Genomic DNA, 13,819 nt, shown 5'->3' on the forward strand with positions numbered 1-13,819 from the left:
AAATTTTCTAGTGATGCAAAAGACATATAGGTTGGCAGTTGCTGATGTCTTTGTCGTCTATTTTTTTTTATTTATAATTGACAGTGATCTTTTGAATTATTTTGAGGAAAAAGCATTTTGGAAGTTTGAGAAACAATTCATTATGGGTGGGGAAGCCTTTTTGATGCTTCTGCCAAAGTCATGAAGTTATGCTAGTCTATTGTCCAGATTATGACATGAAGTTAGATCTACAATCTATAGAATTCTTTCTAACTTAATGCTGATTTTTATCTCTGTTCTTACCATTTGATTTTTATCAGAAACAGTTGATTCTAAAAGAGCTCCCACATCAGTAAACAGTCATTTCCTTTCTGTTAAGATATAGTAAATTTTGTGTTTGTGTGTGTGTGTGTGTGTGTGTGTGTGTGTGTGTGTGTGTGTGTGGCGCTGCTTGGTGCTTGCAATGTCTAGTATTTCTAATGTTCTTCTATAAGAAGGAGTGGAGGAAGAGAAATGAAATATTGTTGCACCAACTACAAATATGACAACTTCAGAAAAACAAGGGTGAGACATAATAGCAGCAGTACTTTTAAGATCTGGAAAATGCTCTACAAATATTCTCTCTTTTGAGAATATCCTCATATTAATTCTGAGAGAGAGGTGTATCTATCCTCCCCATCCCCTCCCCTATTTTATAGGTGAAGAAACTAAGGTCAAAAAAGGTTAATTGACAGGTTGATACAGTTAGTTAATTTCTGAGTCATTGTTTGATTGCAACTTTCCTGACTCTAGGTCCCAGCTCTGCAATCCAGATCGAAGCATATGGAATCAGGAGAACAATGACCCTAATAATGCAGACAAAAACATGAGGAGGCAGCCAAATTTAAATTGATTATTTTAATTCTGGAGTACAAATGAAACATATTACCCCCCCCCCCCCAGTAGAGATCTAGGTGTCTATGAGAGTAAGTATTGCATTTCTTGCAGCATACGGTACTTTCTCCATTATTTTTGTTTGACTGTTTTTCATGATAAAAAGGGTTCTTTTGGTTTGTGTGTGTGTGTGTGTGTGTGTGTGTGTGTGTGTGTGTGGTGAGATGTATGTTAGAAAATGAATAAAAATACTCATAGAAGCAAAATGTATTGTCAGTGAAGGGATCTGATTGTTTACATGACATATTTAATTCTGTCCTTAAAGAAAATATTCCTTATATATGGTTGTGAGGATTCTGTATAGCCTATCCACTTTTGGTCATTTGTACTTTTGTTTTCCAATATATTTTTTTCTCTCCTTATCTGGTTTCACCTTTCTATTACTATAATCACTTTAATATGCATATTGATTTGGTATTATAGGTATTATTTGGTTTGATAGGGTATTAGAGGGGAGAATGAAAAATTTCTTCTTAATCAAAAAAGCAGGGAAAAAAAGACCGGAACTATATTATCACCACCTAAGGTGAATTTCATGGGAATTAAAAGTTATTTTCTCTAACACATTTATATTGAATCCAAAGAGTGGCAACTAAGTCAGAAAAAAAGAACCAGTTAAAAAAAAGGTAATGTCTAAGGGTTCCTCCAACTTGATGGATGTGAATCTGAATCACAAAAGAGCTGAAACTCTTTATGGAGAATGTCCAATATCCAATTCAGTGGTGAACAAGCAAATGACAGTCCTAGCAGGGATCAAGGGTGTGCTGAAGATAATTGTAATTAGTAATTATAACTGATTGTTTTCAGTGGGAGCATTTACATCTCTGAAATAAGATACAAATTAAAGTTTGATTTATCTTTAATTTATTGTCTAGACTTAATATAGTGTTAATAATGTAAATTAGGCAACTAGATGGTTCAGTGGATAAAACATGGTCTGGAGTCTGGAAGATCTGAGTTCAAATTTTACCTCAGATACTAGCTATGTGACTCTGGGTAAGTCACTTAACCCTGTTTACTTCCGTTTCCTCATCTGCAAAATGAGTTGGAGAAGGAAATGGTAAACCACTCTAGTATCTTTTTCAAGAAAACTCCAAATAAGTCATGAAGAGTCAGACATGACTGAATAACAAATACAATGTAGATTAAAATTTAAAATGCATCCATACATTCCCACCCCCCCAGTTTGTTAACCATTTACCAGCAAATTTTTGAATTGATCTTTCACATTCTTTGAGCTCAATAGGAGTGGAAAAGAAGACTCAGAGAATGAAGCCATCACTATAGTAGAGTCACTAGGGGTGACTATAACAATGACAACTGCAGCAATAATACTGACATTTATATAGATCTTTAAGGTTTGCAGAATGATTTACATCCACTATCTTCTTTGAACCTTAGGAAGCTCATGAGTGAGCTCAGCAGAGGCACTTACAGGTGGTAGTACAATAGAGAAAAAATGGCAGAAGAGGACCTCAGCAGCTGAAGCTGTGGAGAAAGCAGCCTATATATAACTCCCTAGACCAGCTTTGGCAACTCTTTGGGGAGCATAGAGTCATATCAAAGGCAGAGAAAGCTTTAAGTGGTGATGCATGAAAGTGAGCTACCTTGCCTCTGGATAAATTTCTCTCCATTTGTTTTTGATATATGTGTTGTCTTGTATATGTGTCATCCTGGTCATATTATTCTTTTTGCATGTTTTCTTCAATATATATATATATAATCCCTGGCTATGTTTACATGGTGAGGTGAAAGCTACAAGAAAGTATATATCTATAATAATAGATATAGAGCTAAATGAGATGAATTCTCTTGTTTTTATCACTTCCCTTATTTTGCTATGCTGTTTAATTAAGCATCTTTTGCTTTGGACTTTCTGGTTAGTTTGGTAAAAGAGAACCCTACATAGAGGCTCATAAGCTATAATTTTTAGTAGATACTGACTTCAAACATCCTTTTAACTTGGAATAGCTAAAGGTAGTGTAGCTGGGTGTGACACCACAACTGAAAGGGCTACAAGAAGAATTTTATCCAGAATTTCTTCTTCAATGGATATTGGTGATCTGTTTGCCTACTCTTAGCACAAATATCACAAGTTGAAATGACCTGGCTTCCCAAGATATGATAGTTTCTTGTTATCTCTGGGGACATGATTAAGGTCAGCTCTACCATCTTTTCCATTTGATACCCTAAAGGGAAATCTATGAACTATCCTTTCACTTGTCTGTAATGTAAATAAAAATCTGGAAACAGGTAAAAATCAAGATGACTTTTCATTTTTCTAATCATGTATCTATCCATTAACAGCCATCAATGATGAGTTTGATACAGTTGAAGTGAATGATTTCAAGTTTAATTGACTACTTGGTACTTGTGGGACTAGACAAATCACTATTCCTCTGTTTACTTCTCTTGTAAAATGGTAGTTGGGAATACATGATAGCTCTGAATCCTATAATTAAAACCATGATTTAGAGCAGTCCAGGTGAATTGAGAACACATTTAGTTCATCTCAGTTTGAAATACACATTAGTCAATGATTGGGTCCCATTATAGGGAAATCCTCTCTGAATCTATTTCATAATCTCTACTTAATATCTATCTAGAGATTTCAAAAGCCAGTACTACCAAGTTGGAGCAGTAGTAGTGAGCTCCAGACTTCAGGCAAACTCCCCAACTTCTGAAGCAAGCAACCTCAATTTAATTATGGTAGGCCTGTCATGGCTGCCAAAATCTCTCTTCCATATCATTAACTGGGAAAATTGCCACCCTGTGGCTTTGTTTCAAGTGGGAAGTTTGTGGGCTTTAATACCAAGAGACACCCTCAGGGAGCCCTGACAGGCTCCTTGAGGTACACGTGGGCTGTAGGAATCCACATATTTGCCTTCAAGTGGAATGAGCTAGAAACAGGTTCCACAGGAGAGAATAATAGCTAAATAAAAGTGATGAAAGCTGAGTGGATGAAGGCTGTAGGATCCCCCAGGTTCAGTTCACTTTCCCCCTTCTACTTTCACCATTTGACTCTTATCAACTACCAACTGGTTGATCATCCTAAGCAAAATAGATCAAGAATGTCCCTCACATGAGGTCAAATGACCTCCTGGAAGCCCAGTTCCCTTAGCCTGATTTTGGTCATATTGCCAATAGTAAATGCATGGCATGAGAAACTTCTGCTCTTCCTGGAGTTGGAACACTTTATTGATTTTTAGTTTACTCCAGCTCTTCCTTGCCCTTCTCCAAAGAATTAAGTGGTAAATGCTTTTTTGAATCATAGGAAAGTAAAAATTTACTTGTCTTTTCTGGAGGAGGAATTAGAATAAGAAGAGCAACAATTTATTAATATAAAATTTGAATTAATTGGAGATCACTTGAGGTGTTGAAAAATGAGTGTTGGGAACAACAGAACTAAAAGGGACTTTAGAGATCATTTCTTCTAATTTCTTATTTTACAGTTAGGGAAACTAAATCATAGAGAGGCTAAGAAATTTACAGTATGGATCATTCTATTAATCAATAAGCATTTCTTAAATGTCAGTGATGTGCCAAGTACTGTGTTAGGCTCTGAGGACACAAGGAGAAAAGTAAAATAATTTGTGCTTTCAAGGAATTTACAGTTCAGAGGTGGAGAGAAGGAAAAGCAACATTTATACTAAACAGATCTGAGGTAATTTGAGAAGAATGTCATCTGGGGAGTCCAATTGTGGCAACTTCATCTAGATAGTAGCATCTCAAATGAACCTTGAAGGAAATTAAGGAGCTGGACCTATAATTTAAAAATTCACAACCACAAATTTTTTTCCCCTAGATTTTTTTCTATAAAAGAGAGCTTCTGCTTTATTGTAGGACTGTTTCCTCTACTTTCCCCCCCATTAAAAATTCTTATGATTTATTAAGACAGAAGGATACTTAAGATGTTATTTGGTCTATCTCCTTGATTTTACATATGAGGAAATCAAAACCTAGGAAATTTCAGTGACCAACATGTCAGACTGTTGTTGGTGTTCAGTCATTTCGGTCATCTCTAACTATGACCCTTTTGGGTGTTTTCTTGGCCATTTTTCCAGCTCATTTTACAGATTAAGAAACCAAGGCAAACAAGTTTAAGCAACTTGCTCAAGGTAACATGACTAGTAAGTGTCTGAGGCTGTTCTACCTGACTCCAGCCTTGATATTCCTTCTACTTTGTCACCTAGTTGCCTTGGAATCCAGGCTAGAACACAGACCTTCTGTCTCCTAGGCTAGAGTTGGCACATAGTAAGCTCTTAATAAATGTGTGTTGAGTGAATAGTAGTGCTGGTTGCTTGTTCGTGAGTGCATCTCCTTACACAAATGAATAAGCTAAACACCTTGGTTATATACATATATATATATTTTTTTTTTTTAGATTTTTTTTTTGCCAAGGCAATGGGGTTAAATGGCTTGCCCAAGGCCACACAGCGTCTGAGGTCGGATTTGAACTCAGGTACTCCTGACTCCAGGGCTGGTGCTCTATCCACTGCACCACCTAGCCACCTCAATTGGTTATATTTTAAGGTTAAAATTTTTTTTTAAATGTTTAAGGGATGTAAACAAAGCTTTCAGTCTGATGAAAGATTTACTAAGATGAGGGTCTTTAGAAAGAATTGCTCTCTAAATTCAGGCAATGTCTATCTTTTTCTGGTTAGACTTACAAGTATAGCTTACAATCTGGGAACTTTTCCACACCTTGATAATAGGTTTTAATTTGCTGAAGTTGTCTGGCATTGCTCTAATGACCTTCAAATGAAGCAAGACATGTCCTTCTCTGGGACAATCTAGGATATTATTTAGAGTTACAATATAACTGAGAGCCCTGCTCTTGTTTTGGTATTGTTTGTCAATCCCCACTTTTTTTTTTGATCATTCCATAGAGGAAACATTTTGTTGGGAAAAAAATAATTTTCCCATCAACTCTCATTAAAACCTAATGATGAGGCAGTGAAGTAGAGTGGATAAAAAGTTGACCTCAGAATCAGGGAGATATATTTAAAGTCTGCCTTTGGTAGATATTGGCAGTGTGACCTTGGACAAGTCACTTAATTTTTCAGTGCTCTAGGCAGCTATATGAGATTTCAATTATAGGATCACAGATTTCAAGTTGGAAGTGCAATCAGAAACCATCTCTTCTAATCCTCTCATTTTAACAGATGGGGAAACTAAAGTTCAAGTTTAATTGATTCATCCAAAGTTGCATAGGTAAATGTCAGAAGCAAATCTGAATTCAGGTCTTCTGATAAAGTCTATGCTTTCCTCATATCATGCTATCTTCTCCAAGTTATACAACAAAAGAATTCCATCACTAATGAAATCACCTGTCTAGACCAAAAATAGCAACAACATAAAAAGATTCCCTGATGTCAAATACTCCTGATTTTCAATGTTTTAAAGTAGTGGGAAAATAACAATCCATTTCTTATGGGGCTTTGCAAGGTGCCTTCTTCACAGCAACCCTCTGAGGTAATTTGTATTCTATTTTCCTCATTTTTCAGGTGAGGAAAATGAGGTGAGGTGATTCACCCAAGGTCACACAATTAGTATCAGGATTTGTTCTCAAAAAATCATCCTTTTGACTTTAACACCAGCAACCAAATTCATGCTGCCTTTCAAAATGGGTAAAATGCAGGTAGCTATCAAAATGACACCCCAGATCTAAAAGTAAACAATGATTGCTTTCTTCAAAACTATACTAATGAAAACAAGACAATGTTCCATAAAGTTGTACTGGACCATGTCAGTTACTTTAGGAATTATGAAACATGGTTGGCTATCTAAATATTTCTAGACAGTGCTATATTGTGCTGCAAGAGAAACACAAGGCTTTCCATTTTTAATCAGGTTACATTTCCAAGACTGAAAAATTAGAGGCCAACTCAGGTTTAGGCTCTGTAAGTGAGCTGATTCAGACTTGTCTGAAAGGGAATGAGGATAAGGACTAGGATGGCTGAAAGGATAAGGACTGGACTGGAGACTAAAGCTTTTCATTCTACATCATAGTTCAAATCTAGGTAAAGTCTACAGTGAGTGAAAGTCATTCCCTTTGGTTGACTGGTATTGCCTAAGGGAAGTCAGTTGGCAAATTTTACTCCTGAGAGGAGTTGGCTGCTACTGTAAATGTATTTACAAAGTAATTCACTTTACTCTGGATTATTGGGGTTCAATATCTCTAACAAAAGAGCATTTCTAACTAGGTCTTAAAACATTTTCCTTTATTTTACAAAAAGTGTACTCAACTTCTTAGATAAGTTCTACTTTATAACATCAGTACATAATATAATATTAGTGCAGATGGCATAAGGGATAGGGAATTGTCTGGAGTAAGGAAGACCTGAGTTCAAATCTGTTCTCAGACACTTACTAGCTGTGTGATCCTCAGCAAGTCACTTAACTCTGCTCAATTTCCTCATCTATAAACGAACTTGAGAAGGAAATGGCCAACTACTTCAGTATCTCTGTCAAGAAAACCCCAAAAGAGTCAGGTATGATTAATTAACTAAACAACAGCAACAACATAATAATAGCAAGCATTTATCTAGAACTTTAAAGGTTTGTAAAGTACTTTACAAATAATATTTGATCCTTACATCAGCCCTAGAAGGTGGGTACTATTATTATCAACTGCATTTTATAGATGAGGAACCTGAGGTAAAAGTGGTTAAGTGATTTGCCCAGGATCACACAGCTAGTGTCTGAGGTCAGAGACTGGATTTGAAGTTAGGTCTTTCTGACTCCAGGAAAGGAAACATAATAAAATAGGATTGATCAGGAGACTTTTGATCAGTTTTAGTCCCCTTCCTCCCCTGAATCAACTTACTAAGGTTTCAAAGTATGGACTTAGAAGAGAGCATCTTCCATGGAGCTGAATGTGTCCTGGGTTCCTATGGGACATTCACTATTTATGGCTATTTGATGGGGATACACTGATTTCTGATAGTTGATCTCTAGTGATTAAGCTGCCTCCTGATTAGTTGATTGATGCTCAGGAGGATGGCTTCTTATTGGAAGAGCCATTCTTTTCTCTGGTCTAGAAGTTATTTGTGAAATGATTTTTTTTTTGTGTTCATTTTATTTAATAATATCAGTACCATGTTATTACCATGGAATGTAAATTCATCTTAAATATCACAATTCCACAAATGTAACAAAGCATTAAATAGGTCAACATTTGTGTAAGAAGAATGCTCACATTAGTCTTATATTGTGATAAACCATCAACTCTTAAAATATATTTTTCACTTGGACATGACTCTTCTAGAAAACAATATTGCACACATTTTAAATTTCTAGCTTTACTGCTGAACAAGCACTTCAAATACATATAAAACAGATGGCATTTAAAAAAACAGTAGTAAGTCTCTCATCTTTTACTAACTTTATAATAAATACTACTATGTTAAGTAGCCTGGTTAACAACTGTTCAAGGCTCATCTTAAACATAAACAAGTTTTCTATGATGAAGGTAGAGAGGAAAACTTGTCATAATATTTTGTTTCATGTTTTTCTTACAAATGTTCTTTTGGCCCTAGTCAAAGCCAAGCAGACCTAGACTTAAGTTACACATTTCTACAAGAAAAGGAGGTAAATGCTTCCTGAATTATTTTAAAGCAGATTCCCATATTATATCCCAAAATATGCCCCATCTTAAACCAAAATTGAATCTTGGGTCTCTAATTTTTTTAGTCATTAATGTTTAAGATTTGAGAAATATCAATAATTTTTCACCCAAGTAAGTTTCAATGACCAGTTCTTTTGTATTAACTCTGCTCCCCTAATTAACTTTTGGATACCAATCAGTATACCTTGAATCACCTGGGAAACTAAAACTTCCTTGAAAAAAATCCAATCTTAAATATCATGATTATGTCTGATATGTGTTGCTTTTTAGAACTGTGTACCCCTAGATGATTTTTTTTAAACATAACCTCAATGTGAGATATCTAGCTCTATAAAACACCATCAGCACGAAGACAGCATCTTTCCTCTTAAGGTTTGGGTTTTGCTCAGTATTCCCGGTACATGGAGTACAACATACCAACAGTCATTGCTCCTACTACAAAGCCTTGGGCTCCCACATGCATGTGAATCAGGTGGACAGACATTTTAGTATTCCCTCTGCTCTTCAGTCTGTATAATCCATATGCAACAATAGCTGCAAAGCCTGCTATTCCAATTGGGACAAATGGTGCCTCTTTGGCTTTTTGGGCAAGTTTTGATCCTGAAGTCTTATCATAAAAGGAAAGGGAAACATCACTGTCTGTTGACATGGTAGCTGGTTGGAAAAGCTTTCAGAACAGGATGGAGAGAGCACCCAACGGGCGGCTCAGGCAGGCGCCGGCTTCTGCTTCGCCACCCACCTCCCCGGCCTATTTGTGAAATAATTGCTCCTTGGGACTTTATTTGGAACTTTCTCTTCCTTAAATTTCCATACTAGAGTATCATTGGTTACTTACAATAAAAGTGATGACAGTGAGGCATGTGCTTGCCCAGGTGATCCTGAAACTGGGGTTTCTTGCACTATTCAGTTCCAGATTGCTTTTGTCTGCCTTTCCATTTCCTTTTTTTGAACATATGCCAATGATGAGTGTTTCTGGGAAATGGATATTTCCAAATCTGTAAAGATAAGTCTAAATCTGATGGTTCCTGAGTTTGAGAGCTGAATTCCAGGTAAGGATGTGATACTCTATGTGATCAGAAAGAATGGAAGGGAGAGGAGAGAGGAGAAAAGAGGAGAGGGTAAAGGAGGGGAGTAGAGAAGACAACAGAGGAGGAAGGGAAGCAAGTAAAGAGGAGTGCCATGTATTTGTATTTTTGATGGATTTCTGTGTGTTCTTTATTTCATAACTTTTCTGACTTGAAAGAGATAAAAAAAATCAGGTTAATAGTCATATTATATTTTGAGTTCCTTTATTCACTCTCTTTCCTTTTAGACATTTCCTTGAAATTTATTCTAGGGTGCAGAGAGATAAAAAAAGAACCCTGGGCAGTTTGGTGTAGATCAGATTGGGGCAAGACTGGAATTTGCTGGGAACACAGCCATCTCTGTGTTAGGATGGAAACTCCACTCAGGAGGTTGATTGCACTATCAAGGAATCACTTACCATTGGGATTTTTAAATTGCATATCATTTTAATTGAGCTATCTTGAATAGTGATGGGAAATGTAAAAATGCAAATAATAACAATAAAGGCTAGTGTCTAAGAATAAAGGCAAAGGTGCAATTGCCCTGTCAGTATAACATGTGGCATTTAAAGCAATGTTGGAAGTCAAAATGTCCTCCAAGTTCAACCAAAGCAATTTGCTTTCCTGAAATTCTTAAAGGTAGTGGCAAGGGATATTTTGGGGATGAGTGTGATAGAACAATTACTGAAGATTGTTTTACAGGATGTTGTGATGACAATCAAGGCATGTCACAGTGGAAAGACTAAGATCTGAGTTCCAATCTGTGCTTTGTCCCATTATCTTTACTTTGGTCTTCAGTTTTTCTCAATTCCAAAATGGGAAATGGAGGGAGAATTGGACAAGACGACCTTTCCAGTTCTAAGTCTGTGATCTTAAAAGCAATAATATATTCAAGTTTTAAAAAATACTAGGATCTTCTAAATTAAATACATTTTCCTAGGAACTGTCTGGGAAATCAAAGATCAAGAGATGTGCCCTCATCTCCCCACTGTCTTGGTACTGTATAACTAAATACCTCTTTGATGCCTCTAAATGCATTTTCTTTTTTTAAATTATAAAGATTTTGAATTTTATAATTTTCCCCTAATCTTACTTCCCTCCCTCCAGCCCCCAAAGAAGGCAATTTGCCAGTCTTTACATTGTTTCCATGGTATACATTGATACAAATTGAACACGATGAGAGAGAAATCATATCCTTAAGGAAGAAACATAAGGGGTGGCTAGGTGGCACAGTGGATAAAGCGCCAGCCCTGGAGTGAGGAGTACCTGGGTTCAAATCCAGTCTCAGGCACTTAATAATTACCTAGCTATGTGGCCTTGGGCAAGCCACTTAACCTCATTTGCCTTGCAAAAACCTAAAAAAAAGGAAGAAACATAAAGTATGAGAGATAGAACCACCAGACAATCGGTTTTTTTCCTAAATTAAAGGTTATTAGTCCTTGGTCTTTGTTCAAACTCCAGAGTTCTTTCTCTGGATACAGATGGTATTCTCCACTGCAGACAGTCCCAAATTGTCCCTGATTGTTGCACTGATGGAATGAGCAAGTCCATCAAGGTTGAACATCACCCCCATGTTGCTATTAGGATGTACAATGTTTTTCTGGTTCTGCTCATCTCACTCAGCATCAGTTCATGCAAATCCCTCCAGGCTTCCCTGAATTCCCATCCCTCCTGGTTTCTAATAGAATAATAGTGTTCCATGACATACATATACCACAGTTTGCTAAGCCAATTCCCAATTGAAGGACATTTACTTGATTTCCAATTTTTTGCCACCACAAACAGGGCTGCTATGAATATTTTTGTACAAGTGATGTTTTTACCCTTTTTTCATCATCTCTTCAAGGTATAGGCCCAGTAGTGGTATTACTGGATCAAAGGGCATTCACATTTTTGTTGCCCTTTGGGTGTAGTTCCAAATTGCTCTCCGGAAAGGTTTGGATGAGTTCGCAGCTCCACCAACAGTGTAATAGCATCCCAGATTTCCCACAACCCTTCCAACAATGATCATTATCCTTTCTGGTCATATTTGCCAGGCTGAGAGGTGTGAGGTAGTACCTCAGAGCAGCTTTAATTTGCATTTCTCTAATAAGTAATGATCTCTAAATGCATTTTCAAAAGACTAATGCCCATATTACAATTTAAATATATACAGTAGTATAGACTTGTGTGTAGATCATTTATTTAGCAGCTTTAAACAAGAACCTAAAAATGATCCAAAAGATCCTCTGAGTCATCAAAATAATATCACTGAGTTTATTCATGGTAAAACACCATAGACCCTCACTTAGAACCTACTTACTCTTACTCTAGACTGTATCTTAACAAGTTTATTTGTTTTCCAGTCCACACCATATTATATATAGCAAATTATTAGAAGTAGGTAGGACTAGATACTGATAGAATTTGTTGCTGTGATAGCTATAAGAAGAGACAGGTGACAACCTGGCAATGAGGGATGGGAAAGAAAAATTGTTTTAAAAAACAACAGAAAAATTCCATAGCCATCTCTGGTCATTTAGAATTATTCCATTAGCATCAAGGAAAAATTTCAAAGACAGAGAAGCATAAAATCCATTTTAGAAAGATAGCTCTATCAAATGGTTAAAATTATATTTTTGTATGTTTAAAGGGATAAAAGAATCACTTTTCTATGAAAGAGGGAGATTATTTGCTTTGTTCAGTCCTAGAATAGAGATACTTGTAAGCAGATAGGGATAGACTGCCTTAACAATTACATCATCTCAAAAGGAGCCTGGGCTAACTTGGGAGACAATGAGTTCTTTGTCAGCAGTTGTCTATCTTCCAGTGAGAGACGTCAGGTTAGTGGTCAGGGATATTGGAGTGAGGATTTTTACTTTCAGGTATGGGTTGAACCTCTGAAGTCTTTCCAATTTCAATGGGAATTGATTCTAAAGATTCTAATTTTTATGATACTGAAAAATATACTCATTCTAATCACTAAATGTATATATATATATATATATATATATATGAATGAATTTATTCATGTACATACTTTTTACACACATTGAATATAGTTATGGCATGTCTATATTTACATAGAGCATAAATAAAAAGCCCTCTAGAACAAAAAAAAACCTGAAAGTCCTCTTAAGTTTATCTTTTTTTATCCTAAACTTTGACTCCACCAGATTCCACTGAACCCTCCTCTTGAAGGAACTCCTAACAGTCATTGTTTTTTCAATTTATATAGTTAAATGCTGCCATAACATTCATTTTTTTTAGATTTTTTTTCAAGGCAATGGATTTAAGTGGCTTGCCCAAGGCCACACGGCTAGGTAATTATTAAGTGTCTGAGCTCGGATTTGAATCAGGTACTCCTGACTCCAAGGCCGGTGCTCTATTCACTGAGCCACCTAGCTGCCCCAACATTCATTTTTAAAATACAAATTTGTTCCAAAAATAATTCCTATTTTAAGGAGGAATTTGAGCATAATATAAATTTCATGTTTGCTAACATATGATTCCATAGATGAGAAAAACAATAAGAATGTGGAACAAATGCACACATTTCAAAAATCTACCAGGTACCCCAGTTCACTACGTGCATTATTCTACAATGTTGTGGTTTGTTATTTTCCCCCCACCACTTTTGTGAACTTTTCTATAGGAAAAAAAAAAACTTGTTCAACATTCCAAACATCTTAAGATATCCTGATTATAAAAATGCCAAGTAGTCTATGCAAAAGCAAAGTATTGTGAAGTTTTAAATGATAAAATGTTTTGAAAGAAATTAGAGAAGCTATGATCTCTCTCAAGCAATAGGCATAAAGAAATCCATGTTGTAGACCACTGGAGACTATTCCATGAAAATAAATGACTATAGCTGGAAGTTTTGTGTCTCCAATTCCATTTTTACCTTAATTTTTTGGTTTTTATTATGTGATTTTTCATAGCAAAATGATTTCTGAGAACAGATGGGGTCTTACAGCAGGACTGACTGTGGTCTTTAAGTGAAACTTAGGGATCTGAGAGATTAAGTGATTTGCTAGTGTCACATAGATTGCAAGTGTCAAAGGCAGAATTCAAACTTAAATCTTTCTAATCCTATCCACAATTTTGCAAAAAACTTTATTAATATTTAGAATATATTTAACATATATATATAATATTAGAATATTATTTGCATATTTAGGTAATGAAGACCAGGAGCTCTCCTATAGCTTAGGAGAAAAGCCACATGTCTGTT

At 36.0% G+C, this 13,819-nt stretch overlaps 1 pseudogene; it reads right to left on the reverse strand.

Moving 5' to 3' along the window:
• Nucleotides 1–2,626: 2,626 nt before the first annotated feature.
• Nucleotides 2,627–13,810, reverse strand: LOC141495332 (HIG1 domain family member 1A, mitochondrial pseudogene; annotated as a pseudogene).
• Between the last annotated feature and the right edge of the window lie 9 nt (nt 13,811–13,819).

This window comes from Macrotis lagotis, chromosome 8 (genome assembly GCF_037893015.1).
Source record: "Macrotis lagotis isolate mMagLag1 chromosome 8, bilby.v1.9.chrom.fasta, whole genome shotgun sequence".
Lineage (NCBI taxonomy): Eukaryota > Metazoa > Chordata > Mammalia > Peramelemorphia > Peramelidae > Macrotis > Macrotis lagotis.